At 35.7% G+C, this 7297-nt stretch overlaps 1 non-coding gene across 1 annotated transcript; it reads right to left on the bottom strand.

Annotated features, from left to right (window-relative positions):
- Positions 1-6163: 6163 nt before the first annotated feature.
- On the bottom strand, positions 6164-6270 carry LOC115867768 (U6 spliceosomal RNA). Its single transcript, XR_004045264.2, has one exon. It is a non-coding gene; the product is annotated as a U6 spliceosomal RNA (small nuclear RNA).
- Positions 6271-7297: the final 1027 nt, after the last annotated feature.

The raw sequence follows: 7297 nt of genomic DNA, 5'->3' as shown, positions 1-7297 counted from the left end.
GGAAGGAAAAGGCCAAGGGGTGCTAGGAGGGGAAATGCCTCTCACAGGTAACGGTCGCGGACTAATTCCCTGGGGAGCCAACTCATAAAAGGGTGCAGCAACCCAGGCAGTAGAATTCCATCTGGTTAATGATATTTCTTTAAAGAAGAGAGATCCAGGCTCAGAACTTAGTGAATGGCAAACCTTTTTATCTTCTCAGTTCTCTTCAATCTATCAGTGCAACTAATTTATAGAGGATACTTGGAATAAAGCAGCAGACTTTTATTTAAGAAAATGAAGAATATAAACATGAAACATAATTGGCTATGAGGCTGGCTTAAAAAATAATTTCAAGTATATAGCGTGTATTAAATGCTTCCAATTGTACAGTTTATAAATATCAAATTCTATACCTCTTACCCAAGTGATAATTTATATTTAACAACTTGGCATTTGCCTTGCTGAGCATCCTAAGTCCATGAGTTCCATTAGTATAAAGTTCAGAATATTCAAATTATATTGTATATGGTTGAATTAGGGATCTCTAGAAAACTAATGGAAGTATCTTAAAAGAGTATTATTTTTTGATTATCAGAACAAATACATGGTAAAGAAATTTAAAACCATCTGTAATTTTTTTCACAGAGTAATAACCACTGTTGACATGTCGGGTTAGTTCTTTTTAGCTCTAATTCCATAACATTTTTTACAAAGTTGAAATCATGCTGAATGTACAATTTTGTATTCTGATCATTTCTTTTCCCCAGAGCACAAGGCTTGTGGTTTCTATACTCATTGCCGTCTACAAATGGAGCACATTTCTTGCTCTTCTTTTAAGTACAAAATCATTATATGTTGTTTTTTAAACTACATAGTTATTCAACCTTTTCCCTTATCATTCAGAGTCTTTGTAAATGTCATTGTAATGGTGACAAGATATTTCATCAATGCATATATCACAATTTATTCTACAGATTCCTATTATTAGATATTTAGTTATTTCCAGTAAATAATACTGTAATGAAGGTCTCTGTTCATAAAATTTTAGCAGTTTTACTGTATTTAATAAGGATCATTTGCATTGAAACCAAAAAGCTATTTTTAACTATAGTGAGATAAGTTGATTATATTTTTAAATAAAACTATAAACCACTAATAGTAGAACTACTGGAAGTATATGAGTTTCTGTGACATATGATAATTCCTTAGGATATTTAAAAACCCCTTTTCATCCCAGGAATTGAATATAGGTGTTAGATGTCTCCCCAGATCCTAGCACCTCAGTGATTATGAGTGCCTGCATATTAGAGAATATGTAATGTAGACTTGTCCATCTCACTTAAGAAGTGCTTACATTGTAGGAAGCACACCACTAAGTGTTCTCACTCACATGAACTCTTAATCATCAAAATAACCCTATGAGATATAGAATATCATTATTATTTAATAAATAATGCCTCGTGGATATGACTTGCATCAGGATTAAATGAGCTAATACACTTATGAAATGAACACTTCCATACACATAAATATCACTTAACTATATATACAAGTAGTATATAGAAAAAGGTCTGGATGAATCTGTACTAAACTGCTATTATGTTTATTTCTTGAGAGAGAGAAAGGGGATTGATCTTGGTGGTAAAAATCAAAGTAGACCTTAGCCTTATCATTGATGTTTAGTTTTTTTCCCAAAAGAATGTAATCATATACTACTTATTTAATTAAAATTAATTTAAAAATATAACTATATGACAAGGGGATTCTTTTTATTATTGAGCTTTACAATCATATTTGAATGCTTTGGAGTTTACTAGCTCCTCATTAGTTATAGAAAAAAGATGATAGTGGAAAAATTTAAACCCCAAACTTTAGGTCTCTGAAAATTGAAGTCAGTAAAATATACGAAGAAAACACTTCCAGACGAATACGCTATGTCAAGGGCAAAATAGGATTGTTTGCAACACTCTTTTACATTCAATTTTTATAATAATTTGTGTTAAGATCTCATTGAGCCTGTAGAGTAAGATCATTTTATTTTTAGTTAATTGCTTGTGCCTTCAACAGATGTATATTGAGCACCTACTCTGTCCCAGGGACTGTTTTAGTGAGTAAAATAGAACAGGCTTGCTTCCATTAAAGTTGGGGAGAGGCACAATAAATAAATCAACAGATACGTGCATGTCAGGTTGTGATCCGCTCTGAAGAAAGTAAGCAGGGTAAAGGGGGTGAGAATGGTGAGCTGGGATGAGGTGGGAGGGGTGAGCGTGGACCATTTGACATCCAGAGGCATGAAGAGGAGGCCGCCGAGCAGGGTCCTGAGCGAGCTGAGGGCGTGAGTCCGTCCAGACAGAGGGGAACGCGAGGGCGTGGTCCTCAGGCCCGGGGAGCCTGCAGGACATGACATGGCGGCGCAGGGAGAGGAGGAAGCCAGCGTGTGGGCTGAGCTCAGGGAAGCAGAGAGGAATCCAGAGACAAAGTAACGTGGCATGTAGGTAGGGCACGATAAGGAGTTCAGACTCAGCCCTTCAGTAACTCCCTAGATGGGCAGGTTGGGGACTCTGGTGGGATATGCGGAGAGGGAGTTTGGGGGTGTAAGGTATTTATTAGAGATCAACATCTCTGTAGGAAGGAGAACGCAGAGGGAGGCCTCATAAATCTCAAGGAGCTGATGCCTTGTCCTGTGCAATCAGCAGATCTGTGGATGCCCGGGGAGGGTGTGGCTATGGGGAGGCCGCTGTCTACAGCTGGACCTGAAGGAGCTGATAGCTGGTCTCCGGGGCGACCACATTAGGACATTTGCTAATGCGCTATAGGAATGGTTTACGATTTTTCTAAACGATCATAACTATTGAAAGGTTCTTTCATAAAGGTAAATGGTCAAGCCTGATTGGTATAAAACCCTAGTAAAATAAGAATGGGTTGATATTTCCTCACCGTGATAAAAATACCTATCTCAAGCTAAAATGCAGGGTCACAATTTTCAATGAAACATTAGAAGCCATTGCTATTAAAGCCAGGATGCCTGCTACCACCAGAATTATTTGGTAGTTCTCTGAAAGTCAATCCAAAGCAGTTACAACAGGGAAAGAATAAAAACATTAAATAAATGAAAGAAGAGGCAGTAGTATCATTCCTTGCACATGATGTGATTTTTTAACCTAGAAAACCCAAGAAAAGTGAAAATCATTAAAAACATTAAGAAAATTCAGTAGGGAAGTTGCTTATCAATTAACATATAAAATCAAATAACTTTCCTGTACGTCAGGGGTTGGCAAACGTTTTTCTGTAAAGAGCCTAGCTAGTAAATATTTTAGGCTTCTGGTCATACCGTCTGTATTGCAACTACACACCTCTGCTGTTGTAGGGCAAAAGCAGCTGTAGACAAAAAATAAACACAGGTATGGCCGTGTTCCAATGGAACTTTATTTAAAAAACAGGCAGCAGCCCAGACTTGGCCCACGTTGGTTGTTTGCTGACCCCTGCTATAGTCATGAAAAAATCATTGAGAAATTATAATGGAAGAAGAAATCTCATTCCCAATAGCCAACAAAATGATTGAAACATTAGACACTTGATTAAAAAATGTACAAGACATAGAGAAGAAAATTTCTGAAAGACATTAAAGAAACTTCAAGTGAAAGAGAATAAAACTCTGCTTTGAATAGAAAGATTCTGCTTTTTAAAAGGGTCAGATTCCCCTAAATTAATTATAGATTTAAGGGAGTCCCTGTTTTAACTATTTAGATGATCTAAAAAATATCTCTTATTTTAAAAAAATTCTTGTAGACTTACATCATATGCATATACTATACTTTAGTCAGATTTCTATTGATAAAGCTTTGATTGTTGCTACTTTTTTTTTTTTGCTATCACAGATAATTTCTATAATAAATATCCTCATACATGCTGGAAAGCTGTGAAAGTAAATCCACAGGCCAAATTGCCAGAAGTGGGGTTACTGGGTCAAAAAATATGTCATTTTAAACGTTGATGAGACTGTAACAACCTGCATGAGAGTGATCTTTACATCTTCTCTAGAACTGGGCAGCATCAGTTTTTTGTTATTTTAAAAAATTTCTGATATGTGAAAAATCATATCTCCTAGATTTTTAATTGATAATATTTGATTTTAAGAGAGAAATTGGACATTTTTTTTTCTTTTGCTCATTGACCATAGGTATTTTTTCCTAACTTGCTTTTCTATACCCCATTTTAAATGTATTTGATTGCTCCCTTTCTTACTGGTTTGTGTGAGCTCTTTATTAGTTATGGAAACTACCTCTAGGTCTGTTGTTTTCCTTGCAAAACAGATCATGGTTACCCAGAGTGTATAAAGAAATTATATATTTTTTTCCCTTTATGAGCTTGAGATTTTGTGTACCTCTTAGAAATGTCAACCCTTTATGTCATGCAGGACTCTGCAAAAAATATCACCTCCTGTGAGGCTTTTCCTAATCGCCTACCTAAAATAGGTAGTATTTCCCTCATTATGTCAATAAGGAAACTAAGAGAGAGGGAATAACTGGCCCAAGATCACACAGCTCATAGGTAGCTGAACCTTGAACCGGAATTTAAGCTCAACATCGTCTGACCTCAAAGCCAGTCTTACTGTTTTATCTCATCCCAACCTGGCCATACCCACCAGCATATGGGTGGATAGGAATATAAAATTTTAGGGTTAGAAGAGACTTTTTATGCAGGGTCCTAAAAGATAGATCAGGAAGGATACATAGATTTCTGGTAGTAAATATTTCATGCTCATTAGTTCGACCAACAATTACTTCTCTTAGAGAAATTCTCAGAATTATTTTCTTATGATGCATAGAATCTCTGTTACTGTTTTGACATGCATTAACGCACTCCCAAGTTCAGTACCCATCGTAGATGTTAAACATTATTGTGTGTCATTATAATTATTTGCCTTAGGAAGGCTGTGATTCCTAGCTGGATTTAATAGTTAATCCCCATAAGTATAGTATTTCTTATTCTCAACATTATATAGTAGCAGAACCATGATTTTCAGTCATTAAGAGTTTCTATGAAACTCTTTTGGAATGAATTTTCAGATTTGGGAAAAACAAAAGGCTGATTAATGGCATATTCCTGCTAAATGTCACGAAAACAAAACATACGTTGTCAGTAAATCAAAATTCCTGGTAGTCCTAGAAGAATGCATAATCAGAGGAGATGGTGATATGTTAACTAATTTTTATATTTGAGGTATTTAAGATGAATTATTCACCTTTACTGACCATAGAAATTAGATTGTTTGAGTTGAAAGGATGAAGCCATACAGAGTGATGGTTAAGAGCATGTTTAAATTCTGTCTCCGTAGCTTCCTAGCTATGAGTTATTGGGCAAGTAATTTAACTCCTCTGTCCCTAAGCTTCCCCATTTATAAAGTAGGGATAATAATAGTACTAATAGTACAGGAGTGTGGAAAGTATTAAATAAGGCTACATACAGAAATTTAGGAACCATATGTATGGAGAAATTGAAGAAATCTCAATTGTGATGGTGAAGAGCCAGGCTGAGCAGGCAGATGGAGGAGAAAAGGCTCAGGGAAACCTCTAAAGAGTACACATTGTTAAAATTTTTTTTCTTAAAAATTTTTTTTTATTGGCATATAGTTGATTTACAATATTGTTTTAGTTTCAGGTGTACAGCAAAGTGATCCAATTACACGTATTTATATATTTTTTTCAGATTATTTTCCATTATAGGTTATTACAAGATATTGAATATAGTTCCCTGTGCTATATGGTAGGTGCCTATTGTTTATCTATTTTAAATGTAGTAATGTGTATATGCTAATACAATACTCCTAATTTGTCCTCCCCCCAGCCTTACCCCTTTGGTAACCATAAGTTTGTTTTCTTGTCTGTGAGTCTGTTTCTAGTTTTGTAAATAAATTCATTTGTATTATTTTTTAGATTCCATGTGTAAGTGATATCATATAATATTTGTCTTTCTCTTTCTGACTTACTTCACTAAGTATGATAATCTCTAGGTCCATCCATGTTGCTGAAAATGGCATTATTTCATTCTTTTTTATGGCTGAGTAATATTCCATTGTATATATGTGCCACATCTTCTTTACCCATTCATCTGTTGATGGACACTTAGTTTGCTTCCATGTCTTGGCTATTGTAAATAGTGCTGCCATGAACATTGGGGTGCAAAAAATATGGAACACTTCACGAATTTGCGCGTCATCCTTGTGCAGGGGCCATGGTAACCTTCTCTGTATTGTTCCAATTTTACCATATGTGCTGCCAAAGTGAGCACCAAACTGCTGAAATTTTTCAACATAAAATGTGTACTTCCAGTAGAAAACGCCAGACTGAGCACGCTCTATTTTATCTCTGTTGAAACCTCATTAAAATTATAGTAAAAGAAAAAAAGGTTTAAATATACAGTGAAAAGAAAGCATGGTAGATATCAGAGGAAGTAGAAGGAAAACTGATTTTTAAAAGTGCTGACAAGGGACTTCCCTGGTGGTCCAGTGGTTAAGGCTTCGCTTTCCAATGCAGGGGGGTACAGGTTCGATCCCTGGTCGGCAAGCTAAGATCCCACATGCCTCGGGGCCAAAAAGCCAAAACATAAAACAGAAGCAATATTGTAGGAAAATCAATAAAGACTTTAAAAATGGTCCATATCAAAAAAATCTTTTAAAAGAAAAAAGAAAATCATAGTCTGGATATGAAGCAAATGAGCTAGGGTACATCTCATGATGATGAATGAATGAAGATGAATGAAGTGAGGTTCAAGCAATTGATAGAAGGAGTAGGAAGCTGAAGATATTAGGGATGGAGGAAAGATGACAAAGAAAATCCATTCAGAAGCAGAAGGATAAACTGTGCAATAAATTCATAGTTCAGAAATAGAGCAAAGTAAACTATGACACGAGTTTGAATAAATGGTGAAGACATTAGAAGGGAGAATCAACTTGAACTTGATTCTAGGAAGATCCTCTTTAGAGAGTGTTCACGATCTTGGTGTCTTAGAGATGAGAGTGGAGTTAAAGCGCACTACTTAGCACAAGTGATTAATGTTTACACCATCAAATGTTGTCACTGCTATTAACTGTTTTTTCATCTTGTAGAAGCAACCCAGAGGCAAACACCAAAGACTTTATGTGGGTGCATCAAAAAATGTAAATGTTATGAGCCTTGATGATATAAGAGTAAGATTTGTTTACAACATTGAGAAGTGGAGGGAAGGATACAGGTGATAACATGGTCATTTTACAAAGAGGGCATAAAGATAACATAGAGAGGGACCAATATTAGTGAACTAACTCTATTAGGGAGGG

The sequence above is a fragment of the Globicephala melas genome, chromosome 1 (genome assembly GCF_963455315.2).
Source record: "Globicephala melas chromosome 1, mGloMel1.2, whole genome shotgun sequence".
In the NCBI taxonomy this organism is placed as follows: Eukaryota; Metazoa; Chordata; class Mammalia; order Artiodactyla; family Delphinidae; genus Globicephala; species Globicephala melas.
Note: the sequence above shows the minus strand (reverse complement) of the source record. Positions and strands in the feature narration are given on the sequence as shown.